At 34.2% G+C, this 13,107-nt stretch overlaps 1 long non-coding RNA gene across 1 annotated transcript; it reads left to right on the top strand.

Annotated features, from left to right (window-relative positions):
* The first annotated feature begins 11,056 nt into the window (after nucleotides 1-11,056).
* On the top strand, nucleotides 11,057-12,575 carry LOC149776739 (uncharacterized). The gene is made up of 2 exons (XR_016416103.1): nucleotides 11,057-11,859; nucleotides 12,426-12,575. It is a non-coding gene; the product is annotated as an uncharacterized LOC149776739 (long non-coding RNA).
* The last annotated feature ends 532 nt before the right edge of the window (nucleotides 12,576-13,107 follow it).

Raw genomic sequence — 13,107 nt, 5'->3', positions numbered from 1 at the left:
CCGCTTCAGCTAACAACGATGGAAGTGATGGAAATATTCAATAAAGCCATTTGCAATTGCATCATCTTTGATTTGGATAATTTTAGCACCACAGAGGTGCTATTATGATTGGTCGCTTTAAGCTGAGCGAGTTGTGGTTGGGTCAACCACACTTGGGTATTCCCAGTTAATTTAGTCGAAGACAATTTAAGTGTTACCCCATATTTATTCTTTTTATTGCGTTTTTTTTTCTTCCCCCAGCTGATTTTCGCTAGAGCCAACCTTAACTTCTGTATAGGACATTTATTTAAATATGTAACACGTTTAATCGTGACTTTTTCAAAGGCGTATTAAGGACCCACGTTCGACCACAAGCATCTTCCAATAACAAGAATGATGGCATAATATCAATGATCAGCAGTACCGGCTGCACCTACAGGTGAATGAAAACACGTCAACAACGGATTGCCTAAACAAATCCAGATGTTGTAAAAAAAAAACTAATAAGTTGGGTACAGTGTACGAACATCTTGTAAGGAAAACTGCAGATCCATATCTATGTTTTGATGTTGATCCATGTACGACCACAAATTGTGAATTGCACATGCAGTATCATTTGTATCTGTACAGTCAAGCTGAATTTCTTTGGAAAATTCCTGGTGACTATTTCACCGCAAATAAAATTCATTCACTCCGAAGTTGTCAAATACTGTAATCTGGTGCAGTGAAACCATGCTGGGTACTTATTTGCCATGTATTTTGTCCCTTACTAACACTTAGTATGCATCTATCGTATGCACAGCAAATGTTGATGTGGTTCCCTACTGCATGGACGATAACAAACATGATTCTCATTGTCAGTAAAGGGGGGGGGGGCCGGGTAGCACGGGCATTTATAAAGTCATTGTTCACAACTCAACTTTACGAGCAGCACCTCCTGTGCACCGAATTAAACAGTTATCATTGATTTTACGAAATAAGGTGACTGTATGCTTGCCCCCACCACGTCAAAAAATCAACAAAATACGTTGAGAACGTCTCTACAAAAAATAAATCTGTGACTGAGGTGAATTGTACATGAAATTCTCAATGAATCACAAAGGTGTTATGATCCAGCTGTGCAAATCCAAGGTTAAAATTTGGTTGAGACCTGTCATGGCGGTGGTGTAAGCAGTTTCGTACGGCTCAAAAGAATCAGAATGAACAACAAGGGTTTTATACGGTATATGATCTGCATTATTAGTTGCATCTATGACAAACATTATTGTTGGACCAGCTGTTCTTGTGTAATTATCGATGTATCTGGCAAGTCCAAGAATCGTAGTGGCAAAATCTAAGTTGTCAAAAATGTATTCAATTTCTTTTATGTTGAAGGAATAACGTGCACTATTGAACAACACCATGATATCATTACAAATTGGCGGGATAATTGGTATATTCGCTTTGTACACGTTTTCTTCAATTACCGAGATTGCCTGACACTATACTTGTAATCGTCTTTTTGTTGACCAGGGACGCTAGACGGGTATGAGCAGCACTGAAAATCTATTTTACTTCGATCCACCAACACTCGCGTCAAATTCTGATTCTGATATATCTTTGAAGTGAGTCATGGTGAAAATATACGTTATTAACAGTGTCTAATAACTATCCGTCTACGCTACAAAAACATTATGCACGAGGTACTGGGTTTTTCTACTGAACCTCGAGCACTGCATAGTGTGGGAAGAAATATTTTGTATGATAGGAAAAAATCTTTTTATTATAGTGTCGAAACATGTTTAATGGCAGCAAAATAGTTTTGCTAACAGAAAATATATTTTCTATCGAAGAATTACCGCAGTATTTATATATCATGTCCAATAATTCTTAGATCGACTCTCAAAATATTTTAAGAAATTTAAGGAGATTACTGCAAACGTCATTAGCCTACCTGATGATTGGAAAATGAAAACTGTAACGTGCTTTGTGATTTGGATTTTAACGTAGCTTTTAACAATTTTTCATTCATATCGCTACGATGTCTGCAATGTGGCATTTTTAGTGATGTCTAGCACTGGGGCATCATGCCGCAGACATGTAGCATGATGTCCCACCCAGTCACATTATCCTGACACCTGGCCGACCAGTCCTAACACTAACCTCTTAATGCTGAGCGCCAAGTCGGGCAGCTGTTAGTACCATTTTTGTAAGTCTTTGGTATGACTCGGCCGGGGATCGAACCCACGACCTCCCGCATCCGAGGCGGACGCTCTAACCACTTGGCCAGGGAGCGGTTGAAAACTTTAACAGAATAAACTTAAATCGCCGTTTCGTTTGAATACATTATACAGACTTATCAAAGATGCTCAAAAGATTGTATATGCGTTTTCCGACACATATTAGAAACATACTGAAAAATTAACTTAGGAATGATTTAAGAGCAGGAACAGCATTAATCTAGTCAAGATATTGAGCAGAAAAAAATATAAAAATAATATGATATATTACAAAGAAAAAATGGAATCCCTGAAGTTGGGTAAATCGCCTGCTGAACCTGAAGTGAACGAGGAGAGTTACACGAATGAATCCTTTGATAATTAATTGAGTGAAGCTGTAATAAAGTTTTACAAGAGCAAGTTTATTGGGTGTTAACATAACGATGGAATCTGATCGCACCAATCTTCTGAGTGTAAATGAGATGTGGTACAACGACGCAAAATAAAAGCTGCACAGACACCTGGAACAATTTTCAAAAGCTATTATTGAGGTACATTTTTTGACATATCAACCGTTTCGTGGATCCAGTTACTTACCAACACCAACGTCGGTTCTACCAAGGTCAGTAAAAGATGTAAATAATTTTGACTTGTTTTAAATGGGCAATTTTATCCGCGTCAATGCCATCAGTACTTGGGTGAACTTGATTTTGGCAATATCGAATCTCCCGTGCATGTTACCAAATCAACACTTTACAAATTGTATACACTTAACCCAGGTATCGCTGGGAATGTGTTTACTTGGGATAAAAGTTTTGTATGTTTGGATAGCACGTACTAACCCAAACTGCTTTGTTGTTGCTGAGTGATATGATTGGTTCAGAGTCGGTATCACATTACATATGAATAAAGAATTTAGCCCGGTTGCTTAATCAACACAGCAAGCAGAAGGGGAAAGAATTTCCATGTAGAAGTTGCTTGCATGTATTTAACAACCAGCAACCGCTCACTGACCATGACTTTGAATATGGTGTTATCAGAATCCGGCAACATGCTCACGATTATACCTGTGTGATGCAACACTGATTAAATATCATAAGCGGTACCTATCAACAACACAAAAGGCGTAAATAGACACTGTATACAGCAAGACATACTTCTATGTCTATGAACATAGACAATGTTGATACAATGAGTAAAAGGGCATTAATGTAGCAATTAGACAATGGCTGACCTGGGGCCTAGACGAAAACATTGAACGAGTCTGAAGTCTAAATAAACACACTAGTCTATTTAATAAGACTTCGCTTTTACTTTTTCATATTTGAAGTGCACCTATTGCATCGTTGTCTGATGAATAATAAATAGTGTGTGTGTGTGTGTGTGTGTGTGTGCAGCAAACAGCGCAGTGTAATAAATATCAAGTATGCAGTACAGTCTGATACATAGCCTGAATAAAATAGTGAATATGATGATTATTACTTTGTGAATGAGTCATCTCTGTTAAACAAGAAGATCATGCACTTCATTATGTCATAATGTGTGCATCCATACCGCCATATTATATTTATTGTGTAGGATGCAATTTTTACTAATTTTTCAGGTGTTTTCTTTTGCAATGTTCATTCATTTCCTAATTAAGTTCAGAAATAAATAGGTGATATTTATTTGTCTTGCTATCTTGCCTCCACAATAGATGATTTTGTTCTGTATACATGAATTCTAAATCAACAATATAATCAGTGATTTGCGTGTTGTTTGAAGCCATCTACTTTTAAACAAATTCTTTTCTTTTTTCTTAACCCTTATTTTGACTGAAGAACTGCTGATTGGAGTTTATAGCTAGGAGTACAACTGTTGACCGTCCAATAAGTATACTGTTTTCCACATCGCAATACTATTAACTTTATGATACTTTAAAAAAGAGAGATTGAAGATATTGTTTGGGTGATGGAAGTCTAATGGTTTTTAAGTCTGTTACATAACAAATGTTTCAGGAAATAATTTCAACAAATTGGGTTCCTTTTGTTTCTCCTAATGGAGTACTCATGAGTAATCACTGACATTTTTGTTGCTATCTTTTTAACAGTATTTACCTGCTGTTACCAGGATATGGCAGAAATGGGTGGAAATTTGTCCTTGTACGGTTAGGAATGTAGATATTATTAAATTTTTACTGTAGATATCAAATCAGATTTGTTTCCTAAATGATGGAATACAACTGCAGTATAGAGGTTATTTTGCTGATCATCATCATTTGGAAAAAGTAAGAGATTGAAACTAGCATGTTCACAAGCTGCTAATTCGTTGTACGCATTGTATTTTTGAGAAATAAGTTCTTTCAAAGATATTTACTAGCTTCAGTCATTTAATATTGAGTATCACAATTATACATGTTAGCTTAATTCAAAAAACATATATTTCTTTCTCTCTGTACAATTTCTCGGTATAATTTTGTTTGTTTGAGTGCACGAGGGAGAATATATATTGCTGTTCTCTATATATATAATCAGTGACAATAGAAGACTCAGAGACATTTGTATTTATATGTTTTATGTAGGGATATAGTTTTCCTTCTTTCTTCTACATAGAACCTATTTCATGCAAGAGCTGCAGAACCATCAGAAAAATCATGTGATGATCTGTGATGCGAGTAAATTTGCCATCGTCTGATTATTCATTACTGGATGAAAATATTAAAATGCCAGGTCTTGTCTTTATCATGGACATGACTATGTTTACCAGGCAACACTATATTGTCACAGAAATAAATAAATAAATAAATATATATATATATATATATATATATATATATATATATATATATATATATATATATATATATATATATATATATATATATATATATATATATATATATATATATTGTTACATATATATGATTTAATTCATATTTGTTTAAATTTAATTGTTTGTCAGTTTTAAATTTTTTATTCATTATATGCTATTATAATGTAAATTTATTCACTGGAGATGATATTTTTCCAGAAAATTAGTTGACATGAATCATCCATTCGTAAACACCAGGTGTTGATTTAAATCTTGACCTTGTTTCAGAATTTGTAGCCACCTTTGTAAACAAGTTCAATTTTATTTTAAAATGATTGGTTGTCATCAGGATCATTTTTGGTGTACGTGACATAAACACCATCACATGACCCCCTCCCCTTTCGATTTCGCAATTCCGGTTTTTCCATTACTACGCATTTGTTAGTTTTAAAAGAGATGCTTTGAGAGTGATTTCTCAGTTTTGGGCGTTTTACACTTATGTCAAGTTATTTTGTTGCAGCCAGATTTTGAGTTATAATTTTTTTCAGATCAGTTAGGGGCCCCGAGTGGCCGAGTGGTCTAAAGCGCTCTCCGTTACGGATCGCTGACATATCACCTCTGTCTGCGTGGGTTCGAGTCTCGATTCAGCTAATGTGGGTATGTGAAAAAGCTTGCCAGTAGCTTCTCATGGGTTGGTGGTTCTTTCTGGGGTTTTCCCGGGTTCCTTCTCCACCATTAATACTGGCCGCCATGTATAGCCTATCGTGTGCTGAAAAATGGCGTTAAACCCTACAGCAACAACAACAACATCAGATGAGTTAGATTTCAAAAGGATTACAAAAAATTCTCTGAAAAAATTTTGAGGGGTGCTCACACAGAAATTTTGGAAAGACATTGCTTACAAATTTAATTTGGACTATTAACATCGGAGTGCCATTATTTGTATTTCTACAAGGAAATGTAGATAAGCACAGTACTGACTACAATAAACGTCATCGGCATCCATCTTGGCTTTTCCATTAGGATTTGAACTTGAAATTATTAGAACATTTATTGCTAGGACTTTTGCAATTTAATTTGTGGATTATTCTAGATTATTTTTGGATTTGATCCTTGAAACCGTAAATTCTCTTTTTTTCTCATTTTTACAGAATTTTTGCAGGAAAATAAATTATTTGCTAAATTTTAAAAAGCTTGTTGTTTTCACTCTTTCTGTGTTACTGTTTATTCCAGCCTAAACACATAACTAATATATATATATATATATATATATATATATATATATATATATATATATATATATATATATATATATATATATGGAACTTCTAAAGTTTAGGTGCTGTACTAAGTCCACATTAGTAGCAGTACAGAATTCTAAAAATGTGTTTGGTTTTGATTCATATAAGAATTGTTATCCAGATATTTAACTGTGACGTTTTTACTCCCCAAAAAACAAAGCACATATTAGAAAGAAAGAAACAGACAGATGATGATATCCCATGCTTAATAAATCAATCAATTGATCAATCATTCAATCAATCAGATTTTATTTCACTTAGAATATATACCGTTTAGTAACTGGTGATACACAAAAGCAATAATTACACTGACATTGAAATATTAAAATAAGTATAAATATACTGATTGAATTAAACAAAATAAATTTGCAGTTTTTTAAAGTTGTTTTGAATTTGTAGTATCCATGAAGACTATCAACTTATACATACTAGGATGTCTGTAGAATGGTTTATACTTAGTGTTCTACTATTACTGAATTCTTTGCATTGCAATGAGGTAGGATGATTTGGCACCAATTTTTCTGCTACTAATGATTTCTCTGCATTCCAAAACATATTCATATCTTAGTTGTAGCGACACAAATAATACTTTCTTTTTCGTCAATGTTTTTTCAACCTAGTAGTTAAAGCATCCGCCTCGGATGCGGGAGGTCATGGGTTCGATCCCCAGCCGAGTCATGTCAAAGACTTACAAAAATGGTACTAACAGCTGCCTCGCTTGGCGCCACACTGAAGACATCGTAGCAATATGAATGAAAAATTGTTAAAGCTACGTTAGAAATCCAAATCACACACACACACACTATTTATTATTCATCACACAATGATGCATTTATGGGTCTATAATACTGGCTTGCCATTTTAGACCAGGCACCAGCAATTGTACATTCCTTGGTATGGTCCCCTGATATGACTGTAGCCAAATAATAGTGGTGTTTGTAACATCGCTTGGCCATTTTGATATTGTCAAAATATAACCAATTTATTTTAAGGAATACACATAAAGTTTAGTGGTTTGTTGAATCACCTCTGGTGGTATGCGTGAAATTTTCTGACAGAAAACGCAAACAATGTTCTGATTGTGACTTTGTCTCTATCTGCTGCCATATTTGTGCAATGGGAACAGAAGTAGTTCTGAAATACAGATCTCAGTGAATGGTGGCAAATTACATCAGAGGTTTCTTTTTCATCTTGCTGGAATTGGTAGAGATGTTCTGACTGAGGGTAGTGGGACTGAAGATCAGACTTTACTCATGTTTAAATTCAAATTAAAATTTATTTGGTATATTCTAACGATGAAGCTAAAAGAAGCAACCCGATACTGGCTGCATAAAACAGACAATATATGAAGCAGGATATTAATGAATGAAATGTTTTGCTTTCTGCAACATTCCTTGAAGGCCGGCTGGTGAATCAAATATCATCATGGATACTTTTTACATTTAAACCTGTTGTAGCCCTCACTCATCTTTATATTGAAGACAACTCCTCATAAGGTATCACGGTACCAATTGTTTTTCCATATACCTCAATGCTAATGTTTTGTGAAATAAATATACTTTCTGTCCTACTTGGGCATGCATGTCACACACTGTCATATAGAACAATGCTAGATTGTCAATTTGACAATGACATAACCAGGTACTTCATTGCATTTAAGAGAGATAACTCTACTGGAACTAGACAGGGGTAAGAGTTATCTAGTCACAACAAGCGCATTTTCAGCCATGTGTACCATATTTTTAAAAAATCACAAAAAATACAAAATATGATCTAGATAGAAATTAACACAAACTTACATGTTGCCAAGAGGCTCAACATTTTTTTAAGCCAAACAGAAAGTACAACTCTTACATAATGCACCAATCACAGCTAGTGTTGTTCTTTAATTCTGAATACAATGTTCCATACACCGTAAGCTCCGCCCACCTTGACTTGCTCAGTTGGTACCGTTATACCATAAAGCACAACATTTATTAGTTTCCCTCTCATACTTCAATGAAAAGACAACGTTTACAAAGGACAAAATGTCATGGTCACAAGATTAAATTTTCACAGAATTCATTGTATTTAGAAATGGAAAGATAAATCAACAAACATTTATAAAACTTAAAGATATTCTAGCCCTTAGATATGGTACATGGAACAACAACATCTGTTTCAACAAGTAATCTATTCTTTTTGATACATTGTAATGGTATCTTGCATGTGTTAATTGTCTGCATGATTAACAAATTAATACTTTCATTGCATGGCTTAAAGAGAGCCTAATCAATCGAATCTGTTGGTATTTGAATTTTTTTTTAATGGGTTTTCAGTTTCTTCTATATTTTTCTTTATAAGGATCAACATTATTTGATGAGTAAAGATGTTATTTGATTCAATCGATAGTCACATACCCACAGTATAAACTTTGCAAGCTTTGTATACAGTAATTATATCATAAATGTTTTGGGCAAATAACACATTACGTACAATTATCCATGCATTCAAACATATTAAGTTTTAAAGGCACCCTTATTATGAAGGGCATTTGAAAACCAGACACACACACACGTACATACACATATATATCTACATATATCAACATTAAAAGTGTCTAAGTGAATAAAGTATTATAATGTCTCAATCATGGAATAATTGCTTTTATGAGTAATCAGTCTCTTTTGAGTCAGTCAGTCCAATATTTGCAGTGTAACTCTTCATAACCAATAATAAACACAATGGCATACCTGTCAACTCTCATGCCGGGGAAAGAAATCTCCTGATTTTTGGGGTCGTTTTATGTCTACCAGCTCCCAGACTTATAATATCTCCCAATTATTTGCAGATAGCTCCCTATTATTACATGCAGATAACTCCCAATTATTACATTATGTCTGTCGATTCTCATTTCATAGAGAGGAAAAATCCTACATAATATTGCATGTGTGCCCCCCTCATCCTCCCCCCTCCAAAGAGTTTCCGCGGGCGCTTCTGCCACTTATTTTGAAATTGTCATGCATATTGGACCCAGAAGATCAATCAATATTTATTGAAACAAGCGCTTAAAACAACGCCATGTGAAGACCTTACAATTTTACGTTCCCGTATCCATATCTTTTTATTATATCTCCCGACTTGGCTTTTAAAAAGTTGACAGGTATGCTGAATAGCACTCAAATTGCCATCGACCTTTCTGGTCAAGGTCAAATGAAGTCTTTCATAAAATGTTAACTAGCAGTTTCTGTTTTCTATTTCATTATATATATATATATATATATATATATATATATATATATATATATATATATATATATATATATATATATATATCTTTGTGACACAGAAAGCACTACCAGGGCAGATCAAGGAGCCACACTTCTGCAACATGGGATCAGTCTTTAACATGATTTTTAATTTAATCTGGCCCTTAATAAGTGAAAAGTTAGTCAAGTCAATTAACACTTTTGTTAATCATTACATCCAAAGGGTTATATAGGTAAGTAAAGACAAAAGTACAGAGTAGTCTTTTGCTGTTTATAATTCTTATCTTTCAATATTTCATAATGTTTAGGACCATTTGTTTATCTCTACATCATCACATTTCCATTTCTGGATCAAAACTTTTGATGCCTCCATTTCAATGTAAATATGAATGCCTATACATGTATATGAAATCTACAAGAAATCCATCTGAATGCCTATGTATGAAATCTACAAGAAATCCTTCTGAAAGCCTATATATGAAATCTACAAGAAATCCTCAAGGCCTATATATGAAATCTACAAGAAATCCTTCTGAATGCCTATGTATGAAATATACAAGAAATCCTTCTGCCTATATATGAACTCAACAAGAAATCCTTATGAATATGAAAACTACAAGAAATCCTTATGAATATCTATATATGACATCTACAAGAAATCCTAGATGCCTAATGTTTTCATGGGACACAATATTTCTGACTATTGTTTTAAATTTTAGCTCTGTTGGTTGAAGATCAGAAACTTAGGCCAGAAAAGCTTATGCAGTGCCTCGTCTACAGTGACAAGCACTTATTGTCTGTTAGCAATTAAATATTATTGCTACCTCTAAACTATTTGGTCGAAAGTCATGAAACATGGCACACAGTTGTATTGCAAGGTCAAATGTTGGCCATAGATGAAACTTTTGCCCTTGGGCATATTTTCCAAGAGGAGTGGGGATATGTCTGTGATAGATATGTGTATCACTGCATGCCATTTGTCTATTTGATTACCCCCACCCCCACCCTTAGAAAAAGTCTTTGACTGAAAGTAAAACAAAAATAGTTTCCATCCAATAACAAAGCCTGAACAAAATTTTCCAGTCAGACTTGAGGCAGATTACAGATGGGTTTTTTAAGCCTTTTCTGTCTGTTGTGAAGAGCTTATTCAATGGCTTGTCTACAGTGAATATCACTTGCTGTCTGTTAGCAATTCAGTGTCATTGCTACTCCTAATTGGAATGATTGAATGACACAAAACTTGGCACAGTTATGAAGAAGTCTATTGTTTTTCTGGTCAAAGGTCAAGGTGACCATGAAAGAAAAAAATGGTTACCCTACTTCCTCATCACTGAGAGAGCTCTTATGTCTTTTCAATCCCATCCAGGTCAAACAAGGACAATATTCTGAATGTGAAAGTTGTCTGAGTAATTAGACAGGGCTCAAGATTTTTTTAATATTAATAATTAGAGGTGGAAATAACCACATTGACTAGGGACTTGCACCTTGACTGGAGACTTGCACAAGGAAAAGAGATAACAATAATATCAGATAAGTATTTTTTAATTAAATTTAGTCAAGGTCACTGTGGCTGAAAGCAATGTTTTTTTGTAATAATTTGTGTTGTCTTTCATCAACAGTTACTTTATTTTGTTGATGGATTGCACTTGAAATAATGAAGAAACCTATCATTTGGGGGTCAACAAGTCAAAGGTCACTGGCTGAATGAAGAATAATGCTTGAATTTCCCCATCATATAAACTGATCAAACTTTGTAGAAAATTGGCATTTGGGGCCTGAGAGAAGTTGATCAGTATTGAGATAAGACAATAAAAAGGTCCAAGTTGCTGAAAGAAGAAATATTATTTCTGTTCAATAACTAGTTTTCTATCATCCTTGGCTACCAAACTTTGTACATGGCTTGTACTTGAGGTAGGTTTTATGGAGTTGTGGCCCCTGTTCAACTTAACTTTGCCCATCATTTTCCACTTTATTACTTTTAAAGGGCTTCATTGATTGAAACAAGATTTTATATAACATTTGATAGTAACATTTAGGCCCAATCTTGTTTTAATGTTCATGCCAAATTTTATGAAGTTATGTCCCTTTTTTTAAGTTAATACTTTTCATGGCTTATGATCTCATTTTCCAGCTGAAGATTTCTTTATTTAAAAAAATCCTGATAGTAATTATCACTTGCCATAATAGGACTTGACTTTGAATCAAGACGAAAACAGAATGTGAGCATCTACACATCACATGGTTTGGAGACTGACAGCAATCTTGACCATGTACACTTGCCTGGATCTTATGTACATCACAGTCTCCACCAACCTCAAAAATGCATTAGTGGCCACACTCAAGGTGAGTTAGTCTAGAAAGTCATTTTTTAGGTTGAAATTTATTTTAATTATGTGTGAGAAATTATATTTATAGACAACAGGTTAAAGTCGGTGTTTAAGGTTTTGTGTATTGCTTTATGCGTCTAAATTTCAGCTCAGTACCTTTCTAATACTGTTGAGGTAAGATCAAAGGTCAAGATTGCTGAAAGAAGAAATATTATTTCTGTTCAATAACTAGTCTTCTATCATCTTTGTTTTATATCATCTTTGTCGACCAAACTTTGTACATGGTTTGTACTTGAGATAGGTTTTATGGAGTTGTGGCCCCTGTTCAACTTACAAGTTTTCCCTTCATTTTCCACTTTATTACTTGTAAAGGACTTCATGGATTGAAACATTGTTGTACATAACATTTGATATTAACATTTAGGTCCAATTTTTGTTTTAATGTTTATGCCAAATTTTATGAAGTTATGTCCCTTATTTAGCTTAGTACTTTTCATGACTTTTAATCTCATTTTTCAGCTGAAGATTTTTTTGAATTGTTTTCTGTGTGTTGCTGATAGCAATTATCACTTTGCCATATAGGATTTGATCTTGTATCCAGAGGAAAACAAAATGACACTGAGGAGCTACACATCACATGGTTTGGAGACTGACAGCAATCTTGGCCTTGTGCACTTGCCAGGAACTTTATCATGGACATTACTATCTCCACCAACCTCAAAAATACATTAGTGGCCATGCTCTGGGTGAGTCAGTCTAGAAAAACATTATTTTACATTTAATACTCTTTTAACTCTGTATGAAAATGTATTTATATGCAACAGGCTACAGTCTGTGTTTAAAGTTTTGTGCATTGCTTTAGGAAGGATATGTGCATTTAAATCTCAGCTCAATATATTAAATAGTATGTGCCTACCTTTTTTTAAAGTCCTTTATAATAATGTTTTTTGTCTCCTGTTTAACATAGGTAAGATACAGAGGTCAATTTTTGAATATCATGCAACATTAGCGTTAAGTTTTTGCACTTAGCTAATTTTTCTGCCACAGTGTTGTATACACAATCATGAAACTTTATGGGTTTAATTATCTTAGAGGACACTATTCAACACTGGAAAATGTAGGGTACAGTGACCTACTTTTGTGAGCTTGTGACTTTCTAGGCTTTTCAGTTCTGCCTCTGTGTTAGAGACATGACATACAATGGATTTATTATACTGAGTCTTTTAAACTCTGCTGGTCATAGGCCAGAAGAACTTACATGATG

This window comes from Sinohyriopsis cumingii, chromosome 18 (assembly GCF_028554795.1).
Source record: "Sinohyriopsis cumingii isolate HCF-2022 chromosome 18, ASM2855479v2, whole genome shotgun sequence".
Lineage (NCBI taxonomy): Eukaryota > Metazoa > Mollusca > Bivalvia > Unionida > Unionidae > Sinohyriopsis > Sinohyriopsis cumingii.
The sequence above is the reverse complement of the archived record's forward strand: the minus strand, read 5'-3'. Positions and strand labels throughout refer to the sequence as shown.